The sequence below is a fragment of the Trichechus manatus genome, unplaced genomic scaffold, assembly GCF_000243295.1.
Source record: "Trichechus manatus latirostris isolate Lorelei unplaced genomic scaffold, TriManLat1.0 scaffold00088, whole genome shotgun sequence".
In the NCBI taxonomy this organism is placed as follows: Eukaryota; Metazoa; Chordata; class Mammalia; order Sirenia; family Trichechidae; genus Trichechus; species Trichechus manatus.
In genome coordinates this window covers 5086860-5104274 of record NW_004444024.1, presented here as the reverse complement: position 1 = coordinate 5104274, position 17415 = coordinate 5086860, and the positions used below count along the sequence as shown (strand labels likewise).

Here is a 17415-nt window from a genome sequence, read left to right as displayed (position 1 = left end):
CTGCAACCATCACCACGGTTGAGTTTAGAACATTTTCATCACCCCCAAAAGAAGCCCTATTTACTTTAGCTATCATCCCCCTACCTCTCATCTCCCTAGGTCCCTCACCCACCTGCACCCCCACCCCCGCCCGCCTCATTATACCCATTGCCGTGGAGTCATAGTGATCTCATAGGACAGAGTAGAACTGCCCCAATATGTTTCCAAGGAGCACCTGGTGAATTCGATCTGTTGGCCTTTTGGTTAGCAGCTGAGCTCTTAACCACTGTGCCACCAGGGCTCCCCACCTCCACCTGCCCTAGGCAACTACTAATCTTTCTCTGTAGATTTCCCTGTTTTGGATATTTCATATGAATGGAGTCATAACACACAGGTCTTTTGTGACTGACTTCTTTCACTTAGCATAATGTTTTCAAGGTCCTTCAGGTAGCATGTATCATACTTCATCAGAACCTCCATTTTAAAATTTGAACAAATAATAATAATAATCACTTTCAGTGTTTTACATATGTTAACTATGTTAACTAATTTAATCCCCTGGGGTAGGTTGCAGTGGTTAAGAGCTCCACTGCTAACCAAAAAGTTGCAGTTCGAATCCACCAGCTGTTGCTTGGAAACCCTATGGGGCAGTTCTATCTACTCTGTCCTGTAGGGTCGCTATGAGTCAGAATCCACTCCATGGCGACGGGTTTTTTTTTTTTTTTGGTATACATAGGGAGATTGAGGCACAGAGAGGTTAAGTAATGTGCCCAAGATCACACAGTAAATAACAGCCAAGATTCTAACTCAGGCAAATTGACTCTAGCGCCCATGCTCTTACCTACTATGCCCTCGCTATTCAAACTGTAGTCTATGGACCTGCAGCATCAGCATCCCCTGGGAGCTTGTTAGAAATGCAGAATCTCAGGCCCCATCCTGAACCTACTGAGTCAGGCTGCATTTTAACAAGCTCCCCTTGTGATTTGTGTGCACATTAAAGTTTGAGAAGTTCTAGTCTATTTATATTCCCTCTGTCACTTAAGAGCATTGTGGGAGATAAAGGAAATAAGTATGTTTTGTAAACTGTAAAGTGTAGTGCATTCAGGGCACTGAATTGTAGGCAGAAATAGGCAGGGCTGGGGGTGCCCAGGTGCCTGTCCCTCAGTGGCTGGATGTCTTCTCCAAGCTGTCTCTGAGCCCAGCTCTGTCTACCTCTGGTGTGAGTCTTGGTTGTATATTTCTCACTGGGGTGTGGCTCCAGGGTCCGATTGGTTGTGGGGAAGCGTTCTCATGCAGGCATGGTCCCTGGGGAGGGCACTGCCCCCGGTCTGCAAGGCCCAGGAAGCCTGGGACCCAGGCCTGGCTCTGCCTCTGACTCTGGGTGATGTGGACGGACTCCTGGCCCTGGCAGCCTCAGTGTCCCCAGCATAGGCAATGTGACAGCATCCTCTGAAGCCTGCAGTGCTGACCTGGAGGCCTGGGTCTGCTGGTACCATGGCCTGTCACTGCCATCTCTCCTCCAGTTCCCTGGCAGGGGGCTGCCCTGCTGGCTGTAGGAGCTGGTGATGGAGGAGGCGGTGCGTGAGTCAGAACTCAGACACATAATTGTGGTGCCCCAGATCCCGCCTCCAGCCTACTGGCCCTCCCTCGGCGGCTGCTTTAGAGGAACAGCTGCTTTGGCGGCTACCTCCAGAGAAGCAGGTCGCTGGGCAGCATGAAAGGGCCTCTACCCCCCAGGAGCCAGGTACAGCCCCAGGTTTAGCTCCAGGGTGGCTGGGCCTTGGACCACTTCCCATGGGTCCTGGAGGGGAGCAAGAGTGATTCAGAGAGCAGGTTGAACTGGGTTTGGGTTTGGGGCTGGTTTGTGGGCAGCTTGTGTGGACTTGGGGATTGCGCGTGCTGGGGCTCATGGCCAGGATTGGCTCCCAGGTGTCTACTTGGCTCACCTACCAGCTAAGGGGCTCCCCCAGGGCAGGACTAGGTGCAACCCATCCCTGGGCTCCACACCCAGCACACGGTGGGCATACAGCAGGTGCTCACTAAGGGTCTGGTGGGTGCATAGAAGGCAGGGTGGACTGACGACTGATGTGACTGGATTTGTCCCCTTGTCCCCTCAGCTCTCCCAGTGAAGTGACGTCACTGCCTCTGTGGACAGGACACCCCTGGGAGCCCAGCTCACAGCCACTGGTATCTTCTTCCAGGTAAAGAAAAAAGGAAAAAAGGAGAGAGGGAGAAAGGAGTTAGAGACAGACTGCAGAGAGCCGCCCATTGGGTTCTAAAACAATGCCAGCCTCTCCCATGGGGACAGCACTCTACAGTTAGTGAAAAAATGCAGGGGAACAGGGATTGTTATCCCATTTTATGGACAAAAAAAAAAAAACAACCCTGAGGCTCTGAGTAGAGCTTCTCTTGCTTAGCAGTGTGTCCGATACTTATCTAAGCACCTTATGTGTATGAGCTCATTTAATCCTCATAGCAGGCGAAGTGGTGCTGTTATTCCCACTTTATAGATGAGGAAACTGAGGGATAGAGGCATTAAGAAACCTTCTCAGTTAAGTAAGTGGAGGCAGAGGTGAGTTTCTAACCCAGGCAGGCTAACTCTCAGTGCACACTATTAACCACTGTGATTTACACCGTCTTAGTTTTTGTTAGTGGCTGTTGAGTTGTTTCCGACTCATAGCGATCCTATATGCACAACGGAACGGAACACTGGTCCTGCGCCATCCTCACAGTTGTTGCTATGTTTGAGCCCATTGTTGTAGCCACTGTGTCAATGCGTCTCGTCGAGGGTATTCCTCTTTTTGCTGACCCTCTACCAAGCATGATGTCCTTCTCCAGGGACTGGTCCCTCTTGATAACATGTCCAGAGTACGTGAGATGAAGTCTCACCGTCCTCATTTCCAAGGAGCACTCTGGCCGTACTTCTTCCAAGACAGACTTGTTTGTTCTTCTGGCGGGCCGTGGCGTATTCAATGTTCTTCACCAACACCATAATTCAAATACATCAGTTCTTTTTTGATCTTTCTTAGTCATTGTCCAGCTTTCACATGCATATGAGCCAAGTATTAAACTAAGTTTTCTCGATTTCCAAGGGGGTGATTAGTATTTTAAGAGAAAAGCCTAGAGAAGGTGATATTTCAGCTAAAGGAATACATGACAAATGGTGGAATTGGAGGCCTTTGAATCATGGAATTGGCATGAACCTTCTAGGTGTGCTGGGCCAGCCAACTTCTGGAGCACAACTTTCTTCCTCAGCATTCAACCAAGGCGGTTTTCTCTGGTCCCTAAAGGGGAGCCTGGAAATCTGAAAAAGAGGAAGAAAAGTTCAGGCCCCAGGTTCCCAGGCTTGCTGGGGAGCAGAGGGACTGCTGTCTGTACAACACCACGAAGAGAGAATGTAAATGATGGTGATGAAATCGGTATTCTGTGCTAAAGCTGAGGTCATCTCACACTAGTTCTGGTATGGAAAAGTGCCAACAGACACGGAGGTGTAAGACAAATTTATGGGAAGCTTTTTTTTCAGTAACTTAATTTTTTCTGTAAATTGGGAAAAGGGTAATATTCAACTTGAGTGGCAAAACCGAGCCAGGCTCAGAAGTAACGATGCTGTTGTGTGGTTTAAGATGCTGTGATTGGTTTCTTCTTTCCTTCCTTCCTGCACTTAGTCAGCTTTAAAAACAAGCAAACAACAACAACAACAAAAAATTAAACCAGTTGTCATACAGTTGATTCTGACTATGGCAACCCCGTGACCAGCTTTACCAAAACAAACCAGTTGCCATCGAGTCAATTCTGACTCATGGCAACTCCATGTGTGTCAAGGTAGAACTGTGTTCCATAGGATTTTCAGTGGCTGATTTTTCAAAGGTGGATCACCAGGCCTTTCTTCCAAGGTGCCCCTGGGTGGGGTCGAGCCACCCACATTTTGGTTAGTAGAGCACTTAACCCTTTGCACCCCCCAGGAACTCTGACTGACAAATAAATGAGTACTTCCTTGGTGCCAGGCCCAGTATGAGGAACACAGGGCTGTATCTTTCGGTCCCCTACACAGTGACTACTTGAGTAGGGACAGGATCTGGGGCATCTCTTGTCCCCATCACCCACTGCAGGGCCACAGATGCTGTGGGTCTCTGGTAAAACTGGGCTAGGTAAATCAGAAGTCTCAACCTGGGGCTGCTCACTGTCTAGGGGCAGGCAGCCACGGAAGCAGATAATTACGGTGCACAGAGGCCTGTGATCACGTCTGAGAGTTCTGCCAGATGATGTGAGCACAAAGGGAGGAGGCTTCTAAGGGAGAATCAGACCAAGCTTGCACAGGGTGCATTTGTTAAGATAGACAGGATTTGGATGGGTGGGTGGGGGTGGATGGGCTTTCCTGGCAGAAGGCCCTAAATGAGCAAAGGCAGGGAGGTGGGAAAGCTGAGTAGGGTGGTGTGCTTGGAGCAGGCAGATGTGAGGCTAGAGAGGTAGGTGTAAGGGGAAGGAAGAAAGAGACGATTCCTTAAATGGTAGGACTTGTTTCTCTTCCCATCCCCAGGGCCTGCTGGGGAAGCCTGTTTGTATAATAACTCCGCTATTTTACATAAATAAATAAAATAAATCATCAGTCCCCATTCCCTCAGGGGGTAAAAACTGGGCCGAGACAAGTTTGCTCAGCACAAGTCTCTGCCAGACTCAGTTTCCTCCTCCTCCTGCTCTTCCTCCTTGGGCTCCTCCTTCTCCTTCCACGTGGGAGGCCCCCCTTCCCTGGGACCTAGGGAGAGGCATTGGAAAAAGCCACTCTGGTCCCTGGTGACTGAATCACTGGGGTCCTAGGACGGGAACATTATGTCAACTGAGGGTAAGAGTCTCTTCCCCTCACCAGGCCCCCATGCCAGCCCTTCAGGTACAGCCAGAGGCCTTCGGGGTATCTGCTTTCTGCTCCTGGGAGAACCCATCCGGGCCAGGGGGGGAGGTGGGTGAGGGCAGGGGGTGCGCAGTTCCTCTCAGGATGTCCTTCCTGCAGTCCTGGCTGCTTAAAGGGCCCTGGAGTTAAGGAGGGAGGGCCTGGTCACTGGGAGTATACAAGCCTGTGCAAGAGGCTCAGCTGGGGAACAGTAAGAGGCTATGCAAGCGAATGCCTGAGTGGAAAGGGAGGCTGGATGGAATATCTCCAGGTCTTTCCAGGTGCTGACATTTTATGACCTCAGTAGTCTGAAATCTAGGGATTAGATAGTTCTAAGACCCTAGTTGTGTTGTTCCGGGCTTCCATGATTGCATGAGTCTTGGGTGAGGTGATTTTCTGAGACTCTGGTTTAAGGAGGTTACAGCCTGAGATTTTGAGTTGTGAGATGCTAAGCTCTGCTGTCTTGGTGACTACTCAGCCCAAGCTGGTGGCCCTGACCTGGGAAGGAGATGTTCTTTCTGTGCCAAGAGAACCCATCCCCTGGGCAGGGCCCTGAGCCTGGCTCCTGTGCAGCCTGTGGCCCCAAAGGTGTCCCAAATATGCAGGTCTGTCCCCCAGGGGCCTTAACTGAGGAGCAGGCCAGCAGAAGAGCCAGGATGGACAGTGAGGACACCTGGTTCTCAGCCAGGGGCTGGGCAAATTCTGACCTCCACCAACCTCAGCCTCCTCATCTGTAAAATGGGGGTCTTGGTACTTATCCGCACAGTTGGAGTGATGCCGCAGTGAGATGATGCATGTGGAGGCTCTTTGTAACCCGTAAAGCATGTGCATGTTGCCACCATTGTTGTAGCTGCCATTGCGGCAATTAGGTTGTCTTCTGGAAAGGGAGGTTGTGTCTGACTCTCTGCGAATCCCTCACAGCCCCACGCAGTGCCTGGCACAGAGTGGAGGCTCCTTAAACATTTACTGAATGAACTCAAGAGCCTCAGATCTGGGACAGATGGCACCACCGGCAGGCTGCAGTGCAGGGGAGGGAGTAGCCCTTTCACTGGGAGAAGCAGCCAAGAGGGTCCAAAGAGCTGGAGAGCCCACCGGCTGGGTGATGCTGGCCTGTCAGGGAGGTTCTGCTCTCCTTGACCGTGGGCTTTGCCAGCCTGGTCTCTGGAGGGAGAGCAATCAGAGGGCTCTTGGGAAAAAAGTATTGGGTAAACAGGAAGCCCGGCATCACCGTGTAAAGAGATTAATAATGGCCCTAATTAGGGTATGATTGATTCTTTGAGGACTCCGGCTGAGCCCCAGCCTCAGCCACTGTGCGTCTTTTCCCCAAAGAGTGGGCAGGCATGGTGGTGGGATAGGGGAGTTCTGGCCCACCTGGTCTTTTTACCTCTGAGGCCTCCACCTGGCATCTCCTCCCTCAGCCTCTCTCCACTGGCAGCTGCCTCAGCTATGAAGACTTCCTTCCTGCCCTGTTGTTGTTGTTGTTGGGTGCCTTCGAGTTGATTCTGACTCATAACAACCTCATGTGACAGACTGGAACTGTCCCATACGGTTTTCTTGGCTGTAATCTTTATAGAAGCAGATCACCAGGTCTTTCTCCTACAGAGCTGCTGTGTGGGTTTGAACTGCCAACCTTTGGGTTAGCAGCTGAGTCCTTGACTGTTGCACCACCAGGGCTTCTTTTTGTCTGCCCTAGGTCCTCTGATTTCATTAGAATGTAGGGCTTTCTCTGAGGCCCAGAGAGGTGGAGCGACTTGCCCAAGGTCGCACAGTGAGATGATGGCAATCTAAATCTTTCAATTCAAACTGTCTAATGACGCAACAGAAACTGTATTAAACCTGTGAGCACTCTCTAAAAGCTGACTGTGGAAGGCTGGCATGCAGTGGAGGGCCTGAGGTTGGTTGATCCCACATTTCTCCAGGTTTTTCACAAACCCCAGGGAGTGGGAGGTCCCAGAATCAGCCCTTGTCCCCCTACATCTAGCCCCAGCCCTGGCCCCAGAGATTTGTTTTATAGGTTTGGGTTTCATTGCTTTATTTTGGGAAAAGGCCCAGCTGGTAAGCTGGTTGTGGGATGCACTAGTGCCCCTGGGCCCCAGGAGCGGGGGGAAGGTTGGCTACATACCCCACCACCGAATAGAACCTTAACTGAGACTTAACTTGCTGGCTAAGTTTTAAACTGGAGCCTGGGGATGCTCCCACCCTGGGAGAGGCCCTGCTCACTCCCTCTTCCTGATGCCCAGGGTTTGCCTCTCCTGCCCCCGACCTCGAATGCCCTTTGTAGGAGTACAAATCATTCCTTATTTCTGAATTCTGCTTAGAGCCTGTCCTTTCCCAGAAGCCTCCACATGGTGATTAGTGCTGGGACCTGAGGAAGCGCAGGTGTGTGGGATCCAGAAGAGAGCCTGACTCAGTCGAGGAGGGCTTCCTGGAGGAGGGCTACCCTTTCTGAGCCCTGAAAGATGAGTAGGAATTTACCAGGCCTTGATGCCTGGGTGAGAGGTTTGGACTTTGAGAAACAGTGAGGATAGGCAGAAGGGCTCCAGAGCCAAAGTGGTTTCCCAGGCACACCTGGACTGGGAGCAGGAGACAGGGAAGCAGTGAGATGGGACCACCGGCAGGCCTTGGCCAAGCTTTAACATATTCCCTGAGCACTGTAGGAGGTTGTCATGGCCCTGTGCCTTCCACACCTTGGGTTTTATACTAATGAAGTTTGGGGTTCTCAGTGTTTGTGAGTTATCCAGGCCATGGAATGCCTGCACCTTGGTCTATATCAAAGATAGTGGGGGTACCTGGGCAGGGGCAGAACCCTGGCCTGGGGATCAGGATGACCCAGGTGTCTAGCTTTGTTGCAGGCCTTTTTGCAGCTCTCATCTTTGTTATGAACAGGGTCCTGGAAGGTGACTAACATACTAGTTTACCTGGGGCTGTCCTTCTTTTAGCACTGATAGTCCACAGTCCTGAGCAAACAGGACAGTTGGTTATGCTAATCCCAGTTGAAAACTGGAGCCAAAAAGAGAAGGCCAGGGACTTGCCCAAGGTCACACAGTGAGCCAGTGAGGGTTCAGGGCTCCCAGCCCTGGAAATACAGGGACTTTTCCTCAGTCAGACCAGGGAGGACTGTGGGATTTGTTCTTCCATCCTCCTTAAGCAGCCTCATCTCTGCTTTCTGCCTGGGGATGGGGAGAGAGCAAGTAGTTAAAGGGTTTTAGAAGTTGAATGCTGGGAAGGCCCTTGGAGATCATCCAATGTTCAACCCTCCCATGATACAAATGGGAAAGCCAAGGCCAGAGGCTTGTGGAGGTCACCCAGCCTGCTGGTGGCTGAGCTCAGCCTCAGGCCATCAGTGAGGGTGGCCATGGCCAAGGAGAAGGTGGCGCTTTCCTCCTACTGCACACGTGCCCTGCCTGTCTCCTGGGGCCCTGGCAGGCTGCTGGAAAGGAATAGTCAGGACTCCGCCTCCCCCAGCCCCACACCTGTTGGGGTTTTTTCCTTTCCCTCCCCCAGGTTCCTGGCCTCATTCCCTGCCCCCGCTGCCCTAGTGCTAACTAAAATACTGAGCTTGGCCCTTTGAGGTGCAGTTTGCAGTTAGGCAGATGCTGGGTCTGGCACAGGCATGGTAGACGATGAAATGCTGGCAGACCCTCCCTTCTGGGGCTGGTGCCACGGAAAGACTCAGCTTTAGAGTCAGCAGCCCTGGGTTCAAATCCTGACTCCTCCACAATTAGCTTTTTGGCCTTGGTGAGTCGTTTAACCTCTTGGACCCATATTTTTTCATCTTTAAAATAAAACTATTGATCTTTGCTTCAGAAGGTTGTCATCGGGAGATAATATATGAACAATGCTCAGCATGGTACCCAAGAAGCAAGTGGTAGCACAACAATAGTAACTACTGCAATTAATAGTGATAACACTATACATATGTTCATTCATCCGTTAGCTGAACACATTTATTGAGTGCTTACAACCTGCCAAGAACCGGGGACACAGTGAAAACAGGACAAACAATATCCTTGTAGCAGTCAAGGTTTTTGGTTGCAAACAACAAAAACAATTCAGGTTAGCTTGAGCAGAGGAGATCTGCGGAAGGGAATGGGGGTGGTTCCTAGAAGCTGAGGGCCCTGGAGAACCAGGCTTGGGCAGGAATGGAGTAGGCCCAGGCACAGCCAAGGTCCACAGGCCATTGTCCGCTCTGAGTACAGCCATTCCTGGCCACAGCACCTCCACAACCAGTGCAGATAATCTTCAACTAACTTCCAGACCTGGGTACTTTTTTTTTTTTTAATAACAGCCTTATTGAAATAAAATTTGCATACCATACAATTTACTCATTTAATGTGCAGAACTCAGTGGTTTTTAGTATATTCACGTAGTTGTACAGCCATTACTACATTCAATTTTAGAACATTTTCATCACCTCAAAAAGAAACCTGTGCCCATTAGCAGTCACTCCCCTTTTCTCCCCAACCTCCCCAGGCCTAAAAAACCAAACCAACCCCACTGCCATCAAGTTGAGTCCAACTCATAGTGATCCTATAGGACAGAGTAGAACTCCCCCATAGGGTTTCCAAGGAGCAGCTGGTAGATTCAAACTGCTGCCCTTTTGCTTAGCAGCTGTAGCTCTTAGCCACTGTGCCTCCAGGGCTCTAGGCAACCACTAATTACTTTCTGTCTCTATGGATTTAACTATTTTGGACATTTCATATAAATACAATCTTACGATATATGGTATTTCGTGGTGGCATAAACAGTTAATCACTCAACTATTAGCCAAAAGGTTGGTTCAAACCCACCCAGAGACAGGGTGGTCTGTGAGAGCCTGGCAGCCTGGTGACAGATCATGGGACGGAGGAGAAGCAGGGAAGCTATCAGGATGGGAGCACCCCAGGAGGTGTGGGCTCATCTCCCACATCCTGCTTCCACTCCTCAGCAGATGCTCCCTCCACCTCAGGTGCAGACTCTTGGAAGAGCCTTCCCTGTGCAAACAGGAGGCTGTGGAAGTTCTGGGCAAGGGCCAGGAATTCTGACAGAAAACAGGACTTTGGGTTGGGGAGGGGCCTTAAACACCAGGCTCTGAAGTGAAGGCTTTTGTTGTCCCAGAGCCAGCAGGGACTCTGGGCAGGGCATTTTTCAGGACCTTGGCTGTTATCAACCGCCCTGGGAGGTAGGTTGGAGAAATCACTGATCCCCAGTAATGCTGTTAGTCCCAGGAGGAAGGGGAGGGTAATGGGCTGGTGGGGGAAGAGTGGGGAGAGCCTGGTCTCCTACAGCTTGTCCTGACTGCCCAGCATCTGAGCAGCATACCTCTCTTAGTAGAACTTCCAGCCTCTAAAGTATGGCCTGGGAAACCTGCCCTGTGCTGGTCACCGAGGTCATGGAGGTCACTCCCAGGCCCAGTCCCGTGGTGGAGATAGGCATGTTAACTGTGCTCACAGAGGGTGCCCAGGCAAAAAGGAGGGACATGTAGTCCTGTGGGAGACTGGGGAGACCTCTAACCAAACCTGGGCACTCAAAGGAGGCTTCCTGGAGGAGGTTATATCTTAGCTGAGACTTGAAGGATTATTGTTGTTTGATACCGTTGAGTTGGTTTTCGACTCATAGCAACCCCATGTGACAGAGTAAAAGCGCCCTGTAGGTTTTTCTAGGCTGTAATCTTTTCAGGAGCGGACTGCCATAACTTTCTCCCGTGGAGCAGCTGGTGGTCTCAAACTGCCAGTCTTTCAGTTAGTAGTCAAACACTTTAACCACTGGATAGGGTGGTTTTAACTAGCTAAAGGGACAGCAAGTACTGGAAAGCTGAGGCTAGAGGAGTTATAGGGGCCAGATCCTGCTCATTTGCATTTTAAAAAGCTCACTCTCACTGCAGGTGGGAGCTTATATGGGAGGCCAGAGAGGATTTCCTGTCCAGGTGAGCCCTAAGGTCTGGACCAAGGGAGTGGCTGAGGGGATGGTGAGCAAATGTCAAGGAGTCAAGGAGGTCAGTGTAGCCATGCTGGTCTGTGGGGTCTAATGACACCCCTGGGAGACAGCCAGGAGCTGCTGCCGTCTCAACTGAGAGGTGGTGATTGGGTGGCTTTAGCAGCACCTGGTAACCAAAGCCGTGGGAGTGGACGAGACGGCTCCAGGAGAACATGCAGAGGAAAGAGAAGAGGTCCACCTCCCAAAGGTGTCCTGACAGTATGACAGTATAAAAATTTACTTGGGGGAGAGGAGATTCCAAGATCTAGAATAATCTGAGTCCTGGGCTGGGTCAAGGTGTGATGCACACACAGTTCTACTTCCCCCTTTTGTGAATATGAAATGGAATTTCCATTCCTGGGGGTGTTGTAATACTTAGTCATGGGGGTGGGAGGGTAGGGCAGAGGACACGTGGGAGTCAATTCTAGGGTCAGTAGAATCCTGGGAAAGGAAATGTGACGGCAGAGGAAACCAGGCGTGGATTCTCCTGCTGGCAGAATGTCCACCTGCTGTCCCTCAGTCATGGCAGTGCCACGCCCCTTATTCCCCACCCCCACCTCATCTGGTCTCCTGCAGAAGTCAAGGCAAGGGCTATTACCCCACTTTACAGGTTCAGAAACTGAGGCTCAGAGAAGGGCTGTAAGTGACTCCAGCCACAAAGCTAGTGAGTGGCTATCTTAGTTATCTAGCACTGCTGTAACAGAAATACCACAAGTGAATGGCTTTAACAAACAAATTTATTTTCTCACAGTTTAGGAGGTTAGAAGTTCAAATTCAGGGTGCCGGCTCTAGGGGAAGGCTTTCTGTCCCCGTTGGCTATGGAGGAAGGTCTTTGTCTCTTCTGAGCTTTTCCTCCTTGGCGATCTTCATGTGGCTTGGCATCTCTCTTCCTCCATCTCTGCTTTTTGATTGCTTGTTTAATCTCTCTTCTATCTCAAAAGAGATTAACTCCCCAAAGGACTAATGGACCACATGAACCAGAGACTCCACCAGCCTGAGACCAGAAGAACTAGATGGTGCCCAGCTACCACCAATAACCACCCTGGTAGGGAACACAACAGAGTCCTGGACAGAGCAGGAGAAAAATGTAGGCTAGAACTCAAATTCATGTAAAAAGACCAGACTTACTGGTCTACAGAGACTGGAGGAACCCCTGAAACTATGGCCCCCAGACACACTGTTAACCCAGAACCAAAACCATTCCTGAAGCCCACTCTTCAGACAAAGATTAGAGGCTGTAAAACAAAAAATAATGTGAGGAATGTGCTTCTTAGTTCAATCAGATATACGAGACCAAATGGGCAGCTCCTGTTCAAAAGCAGGATGAGAAGGTAGGAAGGGACAGGAACTGGTAAAATGGACACAGAGAACCCAGGGTGGAAAGGGGGAGTGTGCTATCACATTGTAGGGATTGCAACTAATGTCACAAAACAATATGTGTATAAATTTTTGTATGAGAAATTAACTTGAGCTATAAACTTTCACCTAAAGCGCAATAAAAAAAAAAAAAAGAGATTAACATAACAAAGACAACCTATTTCCAGATGGGATTATAACCACAGACATAGAGATTAGGATTTATAACACATATTTTGGGGGGACATAATTCAATCTGTAACAGTGGCCGAGGCACAATGAATTCAGGGTTCTTTCTACATATCATCTGCCTCCTCCCTTCCTGGGATGGTGGGGACAGATGTGGCAGGCGACCTGACAGTGGAGGCCTCAACCTGAGGGGTATTCAGGGTGATATCTGGCTCTCTTGCTTTGGACTCCTGCCTTCTACCCCTTCCGAAAGTTTGTGAATGTGGGAGTATGAGTGTGGGCACATGAAGCTTCCCAACCCTTCGGAGTAGGGCAGAGTGAAGCCAAGAGCATCCCCTTACATGTACTCAAGGCCTTCCCAGCCCCATCAGAGCTCTCCCCAGCCCAAAAGTGTCCCCTGAGCCCTAGGCTCAGCTGGGAGAGCCCTGAGCAGCTGTACCATATTCCACATTCCTCCCCAGGGAGCCACTGGGAAGAGGCTGTGCTAGACAGGATTCCCAGCAATTAAGAGGCTCCGGGTCAGTCGATATTCCCGGCAAGCCCCTAATGCATCTCCTCTTTAGACTGGAAGCTGTAATCCCAGTGCTGAGGTTAGCATTTGGTGGAGGGCGAGGAGGGGGATGTTGTAGGCAGAGGCCCTGGGTGAGGCCAAGAGGTGGGAAGTAGCCCAGTTTGCCTTTCTGGTGCAGCTGCTGAGGCACTTAAGAGAGTGGCCTTTTAGGGGCTCGTTCCTCTTAGGCACTTCAGCTCAGGGCTGCCTCCAGGGATCGTGCCCTGGACCTCCCTGCACCATGTTAAGTGTCCCCAGCCTCCCTTTACTCCCTCCATCCCACGCTGCCCTTAGAGTACTGGCTCATAAGCCATTAGAGCTTAGTGGTTGCAGGGGTCAGCAAACTTTCTCTATCAAGGATCAGGGAGTAAATACTTTAGACTTTGCAAGCCACATGGTCTCTATGTAACTTACTCAACTCTGCTGTCGTAGTGTGAAAGCAGCCATAGACAATATGTAAATGAATGAGCGTGGCTGCATTCCAATAAAAACTTTATTTATGGACTCTGAAATTTGAATTTTGTATAATTTTTGTGTGTTACAAAATAGTCCTCTTCCTTTGATTTTTTTTTTCTAACCATTTAAAAATGTAAAAATTATTCTTAGCTTGTAAACCATACACAAATTTGCCAAGCTCTGGCTTAGAATAAGGTCCCTGGAGCCAGGCTGCCTGAATATTAGTTCTGATTCTACTGTGTGACCTTCAGCAAGTAAATACATTTTCCAATGCTTCAGACTTCTCATCTAGGATAATGAGAATATTTTAGGAAAGTAAAATGGTGTAGCCACTTTGGAAAATGGTTTGGCAGTCCCTCAAAAGGTTAAATAAAGAATTACCACATGACCCAGCAATTCCACTCCTAGGTATATACCCAAGAGAAATAAAAACACACATCCCCACAAAGACTTGTACATGGATGTTCGTAGCAGTATTAGTCAGAATAGCTAAAAAAATGGAAACAACCCAAATGTCCATCAACTAATTAATGGGGGAAACAAAATGTAATATATCCATACAATGGAATATTGTTGTTGTTAGGTGCTGTCGAGTTGATTCCGACTCATAGTGGCCCTACATACCACAGAACGAAATACTGCCCGGTCCTGCGCCATGCTCACAAACGTTGTTATGCTTGAGCCCACTGTTGCAGCCACTGTGTCAATCCATCTCTTTGAGGGTCTTCCTCTTTTCCACTGACCCTGTACTTTACCAAGCATGATGTCCTCCAGGGACTGATCCCTCCTGACAACATGTCCAAAGTATATAAGATGTAGTCTCACCATCCTTGCTTCTAAGGAGCATTCTGGTTATACTTCTTCTAAGACAGATTTGTTCATTCTTTTGGCAGTCCATGGTATATTTAATATTCTTCACCAACACCACAATTCAAAGGCGCCAATTCTTGTTCGGTCTTCCTTATTCATTGTCCAGCTTTCCCATGCATATGATGCAATTGAAAATACCATGGCTTGGGTTAGGCGCACCTTAGTGTTCAAGGTGACACCTTTGCTTTTCAACACCTTAAAGAGGTCTTTTGCAGCAAATTTGCCCAATGCAGTGCGTCTTTTGATTTCTCAACTGCTGCTTTCATGGGTGTTGATTGCAGATCCAAGTAAAATGAAATCTTTGACAACTTCAATCTTTTCTCCATTTATCATGATGTTGCTTATTGGTCCAGTCGTGAAGATTTTTGTTTTCTTTATGTTGAAGTGTAATCCATACTGAAGGCTGTAGTCTTTGATCTTCATTAGTTAGTGCTTCAAGTCCTCTTCACTTTCAGCAAGCAAGGTTATGTCATCTGCATAACACAGGTTGTTAATGAATCTTCCTCCAATCCTGATGCCCCGTTCTTCTTCATATAGTCCAGCTTCTCGGATTATGTGCGCAGCATACAGATTGAATAGGTATGGTGAAAGGATGCAACCCTGACGCTCACCTTTCCTGACTTTAAACCACACAGTATCCCTTGTTCTGTCTGAACAACTGCCTCTTGATCTATGTACAGCTTCCTCATGAGCACAGTTAAGTGTTCTGGAGTTCTCATTCTTTGCAATGTTATCTGGAATTCGTTATGATCCACAGAGTTGAATGCCTTTGCATAGTCAATAAAACACAGGTAAACATCTTTCTGGTATTCTCTGCTTTCAGCCAGGATCCATCTGACACCAGCAATGATATCCCTGGTTCCACGACCTCTTCTGAATCTGGCCTGAACTTCTGCCAGTTTCCTGTTGATATACTGCTGCACCCGTTTTTAACGATCTTCAGCAAAATTTTACTTGCGTGTGATATTAATGATATTGTTTGATAATTTCCACATTCGGTTGGATCACCTTTCTTGGGAATAGGTATAAATATGGATCTCTTCCAGTTGGTTGGCCAGGTAGCTGTCTTCCAAATTTCTTGGCATAGATGAGTGAGCACTTCCAGCACTGCATCCGTTTGTTGAAAAATCTCAATTGATATTCTGTCAATTCCTGGAGACTTGTTTTTTGCCAATGCCTTCAGTGCACCTTGAACTTCTTCCTTCAGTACCTTTGGTTCCTGATCATATGCTACCTCTTGAAATGGTTGAATGTCTGCCAATTCTTTTTGGTTATAGTGGCTCTGTGTATTCCTTCCACCTTCTTTAGATGCTTCCTGCGTTGTTTAATATTTTCCCCATAGAATCCTTCACTATCGCAACTTGAGGCTTGAATTTTTTCTTCAGTTCTTTCAGCTTGAGAAATGCCAAGCGTGTTATTCCCTTTTGGTTTTCTATCTCCAGCTCTTTGCACATGTCATTGTAATACTTTACTTTGTCTTCTCGAGCCACCCTTTGAAATCTTCTGTTCAGTTCTTTTACCTCATCATTTCTTCCTTTTGCTTTAGCTGCTCAACATTCAAGAGCAAGTTTCAGAGTCTCTTCTGACATCCATTTTGGTCTTTTCTTTCTTTCCTGTCTTTTTAATGACCTCTTCCTTTCTTCATGTATGATGTCTTTGATGTCATTCCACAAGTCGTCTGGTCTTCGGTCATTAGTGTTCAACGTGTCAGATCTAGTCTTGAAATGGAATATTATTCAGCCATAAAAGTGAATGAAGTACTGATACACACTACAACATGGATGAACCTTGAAAACATTATGCTAATTGAAATAAGCTGGACACAAAAGGCAACGTATTGTGTGATTCCATGTATATGAAATGTCCAAAATAGGAAAATCCATAGAGAGAGGAAGTAGCTTAGTGGTTACCTGGGGGAAATGGGAAGTGACTGCTAATGTATACAGAGTTTCTGTTGGGATGATGAAAATGTTCTGGAATTGAATAGTTGTGATGATTACATAATTTTGTAATATACTAGAAACTACTAAATTGTACACTTTAAAAGGGTGAATTTTATGGTATCTTGGGTTAAAAATGACAATTCTTTATAGGGTTGTTGTTATAGTTCATGCGTGGAAAGCACTTGGGGTGTGGCTGGCACACAGTCAGTACCTGGTTGTTCACCATGAGGGTCCTGAGAGGCTCATGGTGTCTGTCCTGCTCACAGTTGTCTCCGTTGCCCAAGTCAGGGCCTGATATAGAACATGGCTTCCAGTTTCTGGAGTCCCACAGACCAGGGGTTGAGGCCTGACAGTCCACACAGCTGTGCATCTTTAGGCAAGTCATTTTTCTGCTCTGAGACCCAGGTTGCTCACCTGTAAAATGATATGGTAATAATAATAACTACCGCACAGTGGTGTCGTTGTTGTTGGGTGCCATCAAGTCAATTCTGACCCTATAGCGACCCCATGTGACAGAGTAGAGCTGTCCCATAGGGTTTTCTAGGCTGTAATCTTTATGGGAGCAGATCGTGAGCAGATAGGCCGGTCTTTCTTCTGCGGAGCAGCTGAGTGGGTTCAAGCCACCAACCTTTGGGTTAGCAGCTAAGCACTTAACCATTGCACCACCAGGGCTCCTGACATTAAAGGTCAAATGATGCCTGACACTCAGGGTATGTGAGGTGCCCCAAGCCAATGGCCACCTGGCCACACTTGGCCAGCACTGGCCCCAGAAGGCTGATCGCCCAGCAAGCGTCCCCAGGGTATCAAGAGAGGCTAGGCATCCCTGCTCCTGGCGACAGCAACTCAGCCCTCCAGACACCTCCTGTTGCTCCACCAGCTGCCCACAGGCCCCATCAGGTTGGGTGATCTGTGTGCCTGAATGGATACTTTGGTGCACCAGAGCAGATTCCCAGAGTGAACACACCCCGCTGTGTGACCACAGGCCAGGAAAAACCTCTTTCTCTTTCTAAGCCGCAGTTTGTTCTACTGTCAAATGGGTTTAATACACGTTGCCTGCCACTACGGGCGTTTGTGACAATGAGATGAAACAGTGAATGTGAAGCATTTACACAGTGCCTGGCATATTTTGACATGCTCAGTACATGTCAGCTTTTATGATAATTTATGATAATTTACTAAAAATGTTTATTTTGAAAGTCTGCTGTGTGCTAGGCGCTGTTCTAGCTACTGGG

General features: G+C 48.5%; 1 protein-coding gene across 1 annotated transcript in view; it reads left to right on the top strand.

Moving 5' to 3' along the window:
* The first annotated feature begins 2093 nt into the window (after positions 1–2093).
* The window catches only part of GDPD5 (glycerophosphodiester phosphodiesterase domain containing 5), a 61065-nt gene continuing 45743 nt past the window's right edge, over positions 2094–17415 (top strand). The window contains exon 1 of the mRNA XM_004381975.1: positions 2094–2180. The gene's annotated coding sequence lies outside the window, so the exon portion shown is untranslated. The remainder of the gene's footprint in view (positions 2181–17415) is intronic.